Source organism: Puma concolor, chromosome C1, assembly GCF_028749965.1.
Source record: "Puma concolor isolate L17-30 chromosome C1, mPumCon1.1.hap2, whole genome shotgun sequence".
NCBI classification, from domain to species: Eukaryota; Metazoa; Chordata; class Mammalia; order Carnivora; family Felidae; genus Puma; species Puma concolor.
This window is the reverse complement of record NC_141674.1, coordinates 30,021,212-30,034,362: the sequence shown is the minus strand read 5'-3', so window position 1 is coordinate 30,034,362 and position 13,151 is coordinate 30,021,212. Positions and strand designations below refer to the sequence as shown.

At 49.1% G+C, this 13,151-nt stretch overlaps 1 long non-coding RNA gene across 1 annotated transcript in view; it reads left to right on the top strand.

Annotated features, from left to right (window-relative positions):
- LOC147577933 (uncharacterized) overlaps positions 1-13,151 on the top strand; it is an 85,750-nt gene that overhangs the window by 36,918 nt on the left and 35,681 nt on the right. The window contains exon 3 of the long non-coding RNA XR_015254162.1: positions 6,315-6,445. This is a non-coding gene — a long non-coding RNA (uncharacterized LOC147577933). The remainder of the gene's footprint in view (positions 1-6,314; positions 6,446-13,151) is intronic.

The following is a 13,151-nucleotide window of genomic DNA, read 5'->3' as shown; positions in this document are numbered from 1 at the left end:
GAGTACTGAGATGTCAAGTGTAGATCTGGCAGGAGACGGGGGTGGGGGGGTGGAGAGAGATAGAGAGAGAGAGAGAGAGAGCGCGCTAGGGACCAAGGGGTGAAGGGTAAAGTATGCTCCATAAAGAGGACGCAACAGGTACAAAGCCCCAGTGGTTTGGGCAGTGTGAGGTGTGAGAGAAGGAAGCATGATGAGTTCAGGAACTCAATATGACTAGAGTGTAGTGGGCACGTGCACGTGTGTATGTGTGGGTATGTCACGCCGGGTTATGTGTTCATAGAGGCACACCCACTCGAACATGCATATGCACACATATGCATATACACACACGTGGACTAGTGTGTGTGCACACCTATGTGCATGCACATGTGGCTGTGCACACACATATGCACACATGTACATGCATGTCTGTGTGTGTGCCTGTGCGTGCACATGTACCTTGGGTAGGGGGACTGGAAAGAGAGGAAGCTGGATAATGTGGACAGGGAGATAGTTATAGTCTCTTTTCCTCAAAGAATTCAGGATTTAGGGGCACCTGGGTGGCTCAGTTGGTTGAGTGTCTGACTCTTAATTTGAGCTCAGGTCATGATCCCAGGGTCATGGGATTGAGCTCTGCTGTGAGTGTTGAGCCTGCTTAAGATTCACTCCCTTTCTGCCTCTGCCCCCTCCCCAGCTTGCGCTTTCTCTCTAACAAAACAAAAAACAAAACAAAACAAAAAAATGCACTACAACCCCCATCCCTCTGCCCCAAACAGAATTTAGGGTTTAAGTAACAAAAGCCAGGAAGGGGATTGTTTTGCAGGTAAATTTCTGCCCCCTTTCTGGACCTCTTGTGGTCAAACAAAGCTCCCCGAGGAAAGGGGGCACTGAAGGACCTGGCCACCTTCATGGCATGATTAGATGGAGCCCAACAATACTCACAACGTAACCACTCAATACATTAGTTTGCCCCACACCCCTATCATTGCAAAAGGAAAGAGTTAAAATATTCCTGGTTCCTAATTTCAACCCTTGCTCTTGGGTTGCATGAAGACCCATCAAGTGGAGCTCAGAGAGCAAAGGTATGTCAGGTCTCTGCCCCAGGCTGTTTCTCTCAACAGAAGAGAATGATGTTGCTAAACAGAAATTTTCCAGGCCAGTGGCTGACAACCCAGTCGTGCATTTGGACAAAGAAACAAACGCAGACCAAGCTCCTGCTCTGCTCCAAGCACGGCTCCTGCGCATGCAGGTTAATTGTTTGTGTTGAACATTTCCTCCGGAAGACTGATATCTTAGCGGGGAGCAGAAAAGGGAGGGGTCATGCCACTCAGCCTCCCCAGCCAAGCTCAGAGGACTGACGGTGGCTAATCCCAGGCTGCCGGTGAAGGTTGGATGGTGGCCCCCACCTTTGTCTTGAGAATCAGAGCCCCAGTTTCCACCCCCCAACACTATGCCCACCCCCTGAGCACCAGGGTGTCTAGCCCTTACTCAGCCTTTCCTGGCACGTGTTCTGGGAACTCACTTTATGGCAGGCCCTGTGGGAGGCCAGTGCTGCGTCCTTGGCGTTGCTCTCCTTGAAGAGATGGGGGAAGAGGCATGTAACCAGCTAAGTACAATATAGCATGACAAATGCCATGGTGGGAGGATGGTAAGGTACAGCGCCAGGAGGTCCAATGACAGTATCAGCAATACGATCTCATGAACACTTATTTGCAGTAGGTATAGGCTGGAGGTTGGGAGTATAGCAGTAACGATAGTTAGTATCTATTGAGGGTTTATCAAGTGCTGGCCATTGGGCTTAAACTGCTTACATGAATGATTTTATCTAATCCTTAGACACGATCCCATGAGATACCTGTAATGGGCAAATTAGTGGCCCCCAAAGATGTCTACGTTTTAACCCCCAGGACCTGTGAAAATATTGTCTTATGTGGCAGGAGGGACATTACAGATGCGATTAAATTAAGGATCCTGGGGCGCCTGGGTGGCTCAGTCAGTTAAGCTTCCAGCTTCAGCCCAAGTCATGATCTCACAGTTCATGAGACTGAGCCCCACGTTGGGCTCTGTGCTGACAGCTCGGAGCCTAGAGCCTCTTCAGATTCTGTCTCTCTCTCTCTCTCTCTCTCTCTCTCTCTCTCTGCTCCTCCCTTGCTCACGCTCTGTCTCTCTCTCTCTCAAAAATAAATAAACATTAAAAAATAAAACATAAATAAATTAAGGATCCTGAGATGGGGGGATTATTGTGGATTGTTTGAGTGGGCTCAATGTAATTACAGTCATCCTTTTAAGTGAATGTGGGAGGCAGAAGGGTCAGAGTCAGAGCGCTTCCATGTGAGAGGGATGTGGTCGGCCATCACTGGCGGAAAGGTGGGTATGTTGTATGCTTCTATTTACATTTGGAAATATAGAGTGTATCTGGGACTGGCAAATAGTTTCATAGTCGAATAAATAGTCTGTAACAATTGCTGGGAACACTGTGTTGAGAAAGATTGGACGGCTGTGTTGGAGCGATGATGTGGTACTCAATTAGCAATGTCTGGCTTGGATGTGGAAAGAAAGAATGGGGCATGTTTGTTGGCTACTTGCCGTCCTGTGATCGCTGCACTCTTACACAGATGAGAGAAATGGGACCCAAGTAAGGAAACTGACTTGCTTCAGGCCTTCGCCTGTCCCATAACAGCTGCATATCGCTTGTGGTGACCACATACTCCTTCCTGTCTGGAATGCTGGTTTAAGAATGGGCATATCTCAGGGTGCCTGGGTGGCTCAGTTGGTTAAGTGTCCGACTTCAGCTCAAGCTGTGATCTCACAGTTCAGAAGTTTGAGCCCTGCATTGATGGGGCTCTGGGCTGACAGCCCAGAGCCCGAAGACTGCCTTGGAATCTGTCTTCCTCTCTATCTGCCCTCTCCTGATTGCTCTCTCTCTCTCTCTCTCTCTCAAAAATAAATAAACATTAAGAAAAATAAGAATGGGCATATCTCTGTGCCATCAGATTCTTCTAAGTCTTGGAATCTAACACCCACCTGCGTGGGCTGAGGGCCATATAATCTCTGTCCCAAGACTTCTGTGGTTTTCTGTCAGAGCTTCTCCAGTTGAGGCTGGTCTACTGTGAGGTAGTGAACTGCTTCCCAGCAGCTCGGAAACCATGCAGGGAGTGCTGGACTTGGTTAACGGGTGTGGGTTACTACCTAGACAAAGCGCTTGGTTTTTCTGGGCCTTGGTTCCTCGTCTGTAAAATGAGACTGATGATGCTAATCTTGCAGGTGGCCAAGAAGATTGCACGTGATGACTACAAGTGGAGATGTCCAATGCAAAGCTTAACACACAGTGGTTGCTTAATAAATATTTAATTAAAAAAAATCTTAGGGTGCAGTGGAGAAGAGCATGGGCTTTGGAGTCCAATCCTGGCTTCAGCTGAGTGTTCATGGGCAATTCATTTAATCCCTCCGGGCCACAGTTTGAACTCTGTCCTGTGAGGTTAACAGTGACAATGGAATGAACACCACAGGGCTGTGGGGACCTGTGCTTGGGCACCGTGTATAAGGCACCTAGTCCTGTCCTTGGCATATTGTGCGTCTCAGTAGATGTGAGTGCCTTCTTCCTTTTCTGGTCACTGGAGGAGTCAAGTGAGGCTTTAGAGAGTCCCAAAGCTTGGATTTGGTGACCTTTGACATCCCTCTTGTTTCTGCACAGAGGAAACAGGCCCCTGGGCTCAGCCCACCCTCCCCCAGCCTCTCTTGAAGTCATAGGTTGCCTGGCTCTCCGGACCTCAGCTTTCCTCATGGCTTCTGTTGAATTCATCCCTACTTCCGGTGTTCCAGAGTCTCGAGTGAGGCTTCCCCGAGCTCCCCTGGGCACCATAAGGTCCAGCTGGGTCAGGCCAGCCCTCCCCACGCAGGCACTCAGAACTGGATTATGGCGGGGGGGGGGGGGGGGGCAGCAGGGCAGATGGCAGCTGTATAAGGGGCATCACTGGAACTGGAAAGTGATGGAGAAAAATCGCATCTTCTTGAAATCCTCTTGGGAAGAGGACAACGTAGGAATACGTTGGTAAGCTGCTTGTTGGTGGGGCTGAGACCACAGGTGGAATGCTGATAGAAGAGATGGTCTCCAAATTGTCATCTAAGGGGGCTGGCCTGGGTAACTGCAGGGCTTTGACTTTGGGAGCAAGGAATGCAAGCTCAGGTTTCTCTTTTTTTGCTTTGCTTTCACATGGTACCTGGTTTCATGGGGGTTGAGAAAAGAGAAGAGAAAAGAGGACATTCTTGGTTGAAGGTGGGCATAAGCAAAGGCCCAGAGGCATGGCCACTGGTGGAGGTCTCGTAATACATAGCAACCACCAGAGCTAGTATAAGAGGGTGCCAAGATGGTACCCCATTTTGGCATATGCTCTAAGACAATCAAGAAATCGTTCTCCTGAAAACGTTTTTCAAATGCTATGGCATTTCTCCCCAGTGACCCCATCCATAGAGTGGGGTGTGTGTATATATGTGTGTGTGTGTGTGTGGGGGGGGGGGATTATCCTAAGCCTAAGTCTAAAAAGAAGACCTTACATTGCCCCTGGAGTTTGAGACACAGTGCAGTGGTGATCAGCATGAGCTTAAACATAATTTACAGCTGCAAGGCTGGTAGGAGTGGCTGTGACCACACTGAGCTTCCATAGGCCAGAGGGGTGTGACCAGGAGCCTATGTCGCATGTAGCAGGGACATTTAAAAATAGATACCACCTGTAATGGTTGACGTTGTGCTTCTCCAGAGAACTCTGACTAATATACCGTCCACAGGGCTTCCTGCCAGGGGTGAGGCCATCTCAGCAGAAAAGGCTGGAGGGGTACTGGCTGGATGTAGGTTTGCAGGGGGCGGTATATGGGCCATCCATATAAGCATCCACTGGGTGACCAGTTGGATGACTGGCATTACCTACATCGAGGGGTCTGCTCTTTCGTGTTCCCAGTGAGAATCCATGGATCCCACGAAAGCCACTCACTCAGGATGGTTTGTGAGAGAAATAATCATCAGGAGATGGGACATCTCACAGGCCCCAACAGCAGCAGGCCTGGGGAGGGGTCTTGAAAGAGAGGCAGGAAGCCAGACCCATCCTCTCTCCATCTCCATCCTGTGGTTCTTGTGTTGCTCTCTCTGTGAGGTGACTCTTCGCTTGCTCATCATTGTACCTTGCCTCAAAATGTCTTCTCCGTTTGCGGGCTCAAGACTGTCTGCCTACTAACTGTCACTTGTGTCTCTTAGTTCAAATTTTCAAGAGAAATCTGATTTGCTGATGGTTAGCTAGTGGCCTGTGTCCTCTGCGTCAGGAGCTCCCTTCCTCCTTGACAATAAGCAGAGGCTGGGAGGTAAGCCCCACCTTGCAGTGGATGGTGCGTGGGGCTTCTCTCTCCCAGGGCTCTGAGTGGAGCAGACTGAGTGAACAGAGCAGATGAAATGTGGCAGGAAGATTACCAGTAGTCATCAAAGGTCCGGCGTGGCTGCAGCCTGCAAACCATGGAAGGTGGTACTGAAAGATGAGGTTATGGAGGGCATTTGAAACTAGCTCGCGGAAGGTCTTGAATGCTGCGTCAAGGAGTTTGAACTTTAACTCCTGTGACCAGGACCTGCAGAGTAACACTTATCACCAGCTCCATCCTCAGGTCACTGCCAAGTGGCCCATTTACCTGGCTAAGTAGTACGATTTGAAGGTAGCAGATAGCTGGGGAATGCTCTGAAGAATGTGCTTTTTTTGATGGACGCTTGAAATGATGCTCAGGCTTTGGAATGATTCACTTCAAGGACTCTTGGCTTTTGTATGTTTCAACTCTCAATTGCAACACTACACTAATGTGGTTTTTTGCATTGAATTAAAATTAATCTAATACTTGACAACTCTGGCTGGACGCCTGCCAAATATGGAGACTGGAGATGCTTCCTGTAAATTCTGCCACAGAGGATTCTTACGATTCAGGGAACATCCCATTTATCTCACTGCTATGCACTCCTGACCCTAATTCTCTAGAGATTCCCTTCGTAAGATCCTCTTGCATAAACGTGAGCGTGTTCCTTGGCAGTTACTTTTTCAAATCTGTATAATCTCTGGGGACCAGGATCATCTGAGGTGCAGGGAAAGGGTCATTTGGATGAACCAACTCTGCTCAAAGTCAGTCTTGGATTTTTTCCAGTAATAATCTCTTTCGTCATTAATGGCCTGCTGGGTGAATCTTATTACATCTCCTTAAAATAATTTAGATGCTAATATCTCCCATTGACCATTATGTGGGGAACGCAGGGCTGGAGGTGGTGGTGAGGACTGAAAGCTGTCTTAATTCTATGCTCCTTTTCACAGCTGGAGACTCTCGGCCGATGGGCTTGGAAAAGCTGCCTTAGCAACCAGGATTTTCACGCCTTTGCCCTTAAAATGCCTTTGATCGCTGTCCCAAAAGTTCTACTTTCCCAGATGAGGAGCCAGGAATCTGGGTGAGCAACCCAAGGGGATTCTGGGTGAATATTCCAAGAGGATTGTGGGTAATCAATGGAAGCGCAATTGTATTTTTGATCAGACGTGAGCTTGAGGGTGGGCTGGGGGAGGCATGAAGGGAGAGGAAGGACCTGGTAGTCAGGAGGTTTGACTTGCAGTTCTTGGTTTGTTTATTTATTTCTATTTATTTTTAATTTTATTTTTAAGTCATCTCTACACCCAGTGTGGGGCTCATACCTACAGCCCTGAGATCGAGTTGTATGCTCTACCCATTGAGCCAGCCGGGCGGCCTCCAGTTCTAGGTTTATTATGACTAGATGAATTCCTCCCTCCCTTCCTTCCTTCTTCCCTCCCTCCCTTCCTTCCTTTATTTATTTAGCAATGATTGATGTCTACTCTGTGTTGGGTCCAGTGCTGGTTCTGAGAAAGCAGAGACTAATAAGCCATCATTCCTGCTTCAAGGAGATCATAGTTTGCATATAACTTTCTCCTTCTTGGGTGTCAGTTTCCTTATCTGCACAAGGAAGAGGTTGGAGAAGTTTTCAGAGTGTTCTTCCAGGGTCAGTGTTTGGGGACCATAAGAGCACCTTTCCTTTGGTCTCCTTCACTATGATCCCCCATGCATTGCCTTGGGGGGCCAGGGATCCTGGCTTGCCATCAGCATCTTGCTCTTGGGGAGCTCAGGGTCAATTGGAGCAGGGTTACATGGCCTGGGGGTAACTGGGCCAGTGCGTGTTTGTGCAGAGCCCCGTGACAAAGCTGAGGAGGGAAAAACTGCTTTGCTTAGAGATGGTGCTTGAAAGGGTTCCCAAGCTTCATGGGTCCCGACCTCTAAGAATGCCCAGAAAACCCCAGCCTGCTTCCAGCTGAGCCTTTAACTCTTTTCACTGGATGGAGGGTTTGTGTGGCTCTTTCTAACTCTTTGGAACTCGGTTTCTGATTCAACCCTGGAGAACAGGCTGATTTCTGCACCAAGGTTCTTGATGGTGAGCACTAGGGAATATGCCACCACTTAGAAAGAAAGTGATAATGCTGTTGACATTTTCACAGAAATATTTCTTGTTGGGTGCTCGAGAGTGCGCCAGTGTTGTCTTCTTAGAACAGGAGGAAATGTGAGGTGTGAGTATAAAGCTTGGTTGTGTAGCAGATGGGCTCTGCCAGCCAGGGGGGCGGGGTCAAGATGGCATCCCAATATTGTCCTGAGGGTGCTATGTCCCTGGCTCTGTCTCAGTTCACCTGTGGGGACTCCAGGTCTAACCGATTCATCCCAATATATCCTGGGAGTTCCTGGCTGTCTGGGTTTGGGTTCCCCCAGAAGCAGAATCTGAGACAAGGTGTATGGGTGAAGCCTGTCGGAGAGGTGCACCTGTCACCGTGAAGAAGCGAAACACAAAATGCATCTCCTAGTGGGGGTTTGCCTGGATTCTGACACACTTTGTCTCTGATTTTTCTTCTGGAGCAATACATACCCACATTTAAGGGAATTATTATAAGGACCGACCGGACCTCACACATTGTGGGAGTCTCTGTAAGGCTGTGATCGCTGTGCCTGATACCGGAGGCTGAAATCCAGCAGGCAGACAGGAAGGGAGGATGGATGGAGAGTAAGGGACAGCAGAAATGAGCTGGAACCCTATGAGAACTCTGGGAAGTTGGGGTCGGTTCTTGTTGCCCCTGATGGTGTGGGGTGTCCTGCAGAAGCCAGGGCCCCGTATCACAGCGCTGAACATGTGTGCATGAGCTGGTGGTCAGAGAAGCTGAGGGGAGGTCCAGGGAGAGTGCAGCAGGTGTGGACCTTATGCCAACGGGGCCCAGTCACAGAGTGTGCGAGCTCCAAAATGGCTGTGGCTTCCCTGCTGCCCTCCCAGTCTTCTGCAAGAATTCCTCTGTGGCCCACATTGGCCGGAAACATCCAGGAAATGGAATTCTGGGAAGTGTAGTTTCACTTAGCCAGTTGCCCCATTACCAAGTCCCCAAACAGGGATTCAAGTCCCAGTAGTTTATTCAGGAGCTGATCCCAGGGAACATGGGTGGGGGACAGGGAAGGGGAAGGATGGCCAATTCCACTGTGGGCACCTGGAGCCTGAGCCCCCTGGGAACTCTGGAAGACAGTCTGCCCAGTCTCAGAGCTATCTCGCTTCCTGGCTAAGGAAACTGGGTATTGTCTCCGTCATCAGTTGAGGGCTGCTTCCAGCCAGAGAGAAGGTGTTTGTGCAGAAAGTCGCAAGTGTTTGTGATATGCAGCCTTTGGGGGGCAGTGGGGCTGCAGGAGGCCATGCTGGGAGAGCCCTCCTACACCGGAGCGTCACTTCTGTGTTCTCAGCTGCCCAATGTCCCTCCATTTCCTTTACTGTTCTGTCCTCAAAGTGGGGCTGATGTGAGTTCACCCTCAGGCATCACGGAGATTTTAGGGCAAGAGTTTAGTATGTATCAATGTGTCCATGTCTGACTGTCTCCTGGACCCGGCCAGGCCCGGGAGCGGAGCCAGGGACGTCTGCCGGTGGACACAGTTGTGTTGTTTTCAGAACCGCACCTCTTTTCTGAGCGAGACCCACTGCCCATGGGCTAAGGGTGCACTCTGCTGGGCAGATCGGGGCTCCCCTCCACTCAGGGGGAGCAGAACCACAACTCAGCGGAGACTTGGGGTGTCAGAGCCCCTTAGAATCTCAGCATACTAGAGCTGGAAGGGGCTCTGCCCAAGTCAACCTGCCTTACACCCTCACTTCACAGAGGAAGAAGTTGAGGCCCAGAAAGGAGGCGGATCCTCCTGGGGTCACACAACTGTTTCATGGGACTCCAGGCTGAGTTCAGGCCAGTTGATTTTCCATTATGTCGTGCTGTCTACCAGGACTAAGTGTCTGAGTGGCTGTTCCATCAAGAGGGAGCTCATCACGGTTTTGGAAGTCTCTATGCGGCTGACTTTGAGTCTGTTTCACATCCTTGCATTACAGCCAGACCTTTCTTTCCCTCCTGTGCAGGTTCACAGATGTGCCCTTACAGACAGTCCCTCCAAACAAAAAGGGCAAAGACTTCAGACTTGGGTAGCCTGGGGTCAAGTTCCAGCTCTCTGCCTGCGTGTCTCTGGGAAAATTACTTAAGCTCATGTGCCCCATTTCCTTATCTGAAGAAAGAGGGTAATAAAATATACTTCTGATGCCTATTGCACGGATTCAGTGTGTGGATATGCACAGAACACTTGGCCCAGGCTTTCGGACATAGTAACTGCTCAGTAAGCAGTGATGGCGATCGTCATAACTGTTGTTGACGTCAAGGCCGTTTGTCTCTATTATAGGGGCAGCTGATTGTGCTGCCTGTGTGAGTCTGTCTTTTTTTTTTTATTATTTAAAAAAAGTTTTTGTTTATTTTGAGAGAGAGACACAGCATGAGCAGGGGAGGGGTAGAGAGAGAAGGAGACACAGAATCTGAAGCAGGCTCCAGGCTCTGAGCTGTCAGCACAGAGCCCGATGCAGGGCTCGAACTCACAAACCTCCAGATCGTGACATGAGCTGAAGTCAGATGCCCAACTGGCTGAGCCACCCAGGCACCCCTCTCAACACGATGTATGCTATGATGTACTGAACCAGTCTCCTGCTGGTGATATGCCAGCTATTTTCTGTTCTCCCTCAAACATATGACAACACTCTTCACCCTTTGTATCCTCTCTTGACTTCCATGGACCTGTCAGCAGGCTCCTCTGCCTTAGAGCACCGTGGGTTACTGGGGGTGGCAGAGAGGGGGGCAGAATGCATTGCTCTGCCAGCTGGAAGACCCTGACGAGTAAGAGAGGGACAGAATGGGCTACATAAGACTGTTCCTGTCTTCAACCCACCCATCCAGGTGGGGAGGGAAAAGGGCCTAGCACAAAAAAAGCCCCAAAAGCAAAAGACAAAACAAAACAAAACAAAACAAAACAAAACAAAACAAAACACCCAAACCAAAATAAAACACAGGACTATTTAGATAGACTTCCTTTGTGTAGAACCAAAAGGAATGGGTAAGAAAAAAAAAGCCATGTAAAAAAAGTCACAGTCACACGCCTCATTTCATTTAATCCTTACGACCAACTTGTGAGGCAGGTGATGCTATTGATTCCCACTTTACAAGTAACACAGAAGCTCAGAGAAGTTAAGTAATTTGCCAAAGTCACACAGCTAGTAGGTTACAATGTTTGGACCAGAAGCCGTGGCTCCTGACCCCAAGTCCCCCCCTCTCTGCATGGATCAGGGATGTTTTCAGATGTTTGAGGTAAGGTTGAGGAAGATCCATAGTGGGGTGGGCCAGACTCTTGACAATTCTAAGGCTCCGGGTGACAGGGAAAAGTAATGGCCGTGAGCAGAACTGCAAACCCTGCTCTGTGAGGGAGCCCATGGGAGCCTCAGCGGAGCCACTGCACTCCCCGCGAGCCCCAATCTCACCTCTTCCAGTTTCCCCGCGTGCCCCTGTGCGCCGCCCACCTCCGTGCCTTTGCACCTGCTGTTCCCCCTTCCCAGAATGCTTTCTCCATCTAGCATCCCTTGTGGAAATGTTCTGTCCTTGAAGGAACAATCGAAACGCTCTCTTCTTCCCCAAAGCCTATCTCGACCCTTACAACTGTGTGTGCTCTCTCCCTCCTCCAAATCTCTTTTATTTCTCTGTGGAACCGGACCGTGAACCCCACGGGAGCCCCAGGCAGAATCCCTGCCCCTGGCTTCAACCGCAGCTTGCCCTGAGAGGGTGTGCAGCTGTTTGTCAAATCACATCAGAAGCAAGGAATTTTGCCTTTTAACATTGCCCGTGCATTCCGAGATACAGAGGCTCAGGTTCTGCTCCAAGTCTGCAGCAGCAACTCTAGGGGGCTCCCCACCTGCTCCCCCCACCCACACAGAGGCCCTAGCTGCAGGTCTGGCACGGTGCATACACTCCGCGTGCACAATTTTCATGAAGTCTTTTCTCCTGATCCTCATGATTATCTCCCCCCTCCTTCTCCACCTCTCCATCCCTCCAGGTGTCAGTTAGCTATTGCTATGTGACAAAGCAAACCAAAACCTAGTGGCTTAAAAATGAGAATTTATTATTTCTCCTGATTCAGTGGGTTGACCGGGTCCAACTGAGTGGCTCTGCTCCCACCAGTGTAACAGAGGTCACTCACGTGGCGGTATCCCGGTGCCCAAGACGGCCAGTGGTCTTCCTTGAGTTTCTTTACATGGCAACTGGCTTCCAGAGGGAAAAGTAGAAGGTGCCAGCTCTCTTAGGGCCAAATTCTATGATCAAAGCAAGTCACATATCCACCCAGATTCGAGGAAGGGGGATCAGTCTCCACCTCTTGACGTGAAGAGCAGTTTGTGCATAGAGGGGTGCAAAGAGTTGTTGGTTGGAGGCCATGTTTAGAAATCGGCTCCCCTCCCCTGCCCCCACCTTGGGTCCAGCTTCATTATGTGACAGCCCCCCTTCCCCCACCACAGTCCCAAGCGTCTGTCTCTTCTGCAGAGGGATCACTCCAGGATGCAGATCTGATCACGTGATTATCTTACCATCCCTTGTAGTTTATTAATTTCCTCCCACATAGGACTCACCGAAGTCTTGACTATTTGCCAGGTGTCCCATGATTCTTCATGCTTCCATCTATGGCACAGGCTGTTCCCTCAGCCCAGGATGCCCTCCCCTGGCTTTATGGTGCATTCCTCTTTATGCTTTGGGCTCCTGCTCAAAGGCTACCTCTGCCACAGGAGTAGGTTCTCCTTCAGCTTCTAGAATTGTGTAAGTCTAGTTAGCCCAGATCACACTAGAGCCCAATTACCAAACTACTGGAGTTCATTGCTTCTAAGATTTTCCACACGTTCATATTTCTGAAATCAAGATGCATTTTCTTAAAGTTTGTTTTTTTGTTTATTTATTTGTTTATTTTGAGAGAGCAAGAGAACAGGGGAGGGGCAGAGAGAGAGGGAGAGACAGAATCCCAAGCAGGCTCCACACTGTCAGCGCAGAGCCCGATGTGGGGCTTGATCCCACGAACCGTGAGATCATGACCTAAGCTGAAATCAAGACTCAGACACTTATCCAACTGAGCCCCGGGATGCATTTTCACCAGGCATGACACTGTCATAGTTACTGTTGGAGAAGTAAGAGTCGTGATGTGGTTACCACTGCCTGTGCATGCTGGACAGTGATCATTATTCTTTGTGACTTGTCCTGACCATATCCACCTGTCCGTGTAAAAGTCATAAGCCAGTTAGAGGCCATTCAAGGAAGGAATATGAGTCTGGGTTCTTGTCTGTAAATCTTCGGTTGACAACCTTCTGGTAAGACCAAGACAAGTCCAGAACTGGAACTTGTAAAAGTGGATGTCAGCAGCAGGGAAGAATATCCCAGAGATGGCAGTGGAGTTCTCTTTGAAGGAACGCACCATCATCTATGCTCTTGATGTCAGAGGATGACATTATATGACAATAGCCTGGCCATAAACCATTCTCAGTAGAAAAGTGATTCAGAAAGGTTGGGCTCTGAATGTGTTTAGAGACCATAAGCACATAATTTTGCTTATGGTTTTCTTTTTATGTGTATGCCCCAGAGTGATATATAATTAAAAAAAAACCACATCTGATGAGGTCGAATAGAGCTCTTTTGATAAGAATAAAATAATTCTGTGATAAAAAAGTATCGTACCTTAGTTTCATTGGCAATATTTTTTCCTTTCTTATTAGTAATTAGTAATTAGCATCTAATAAT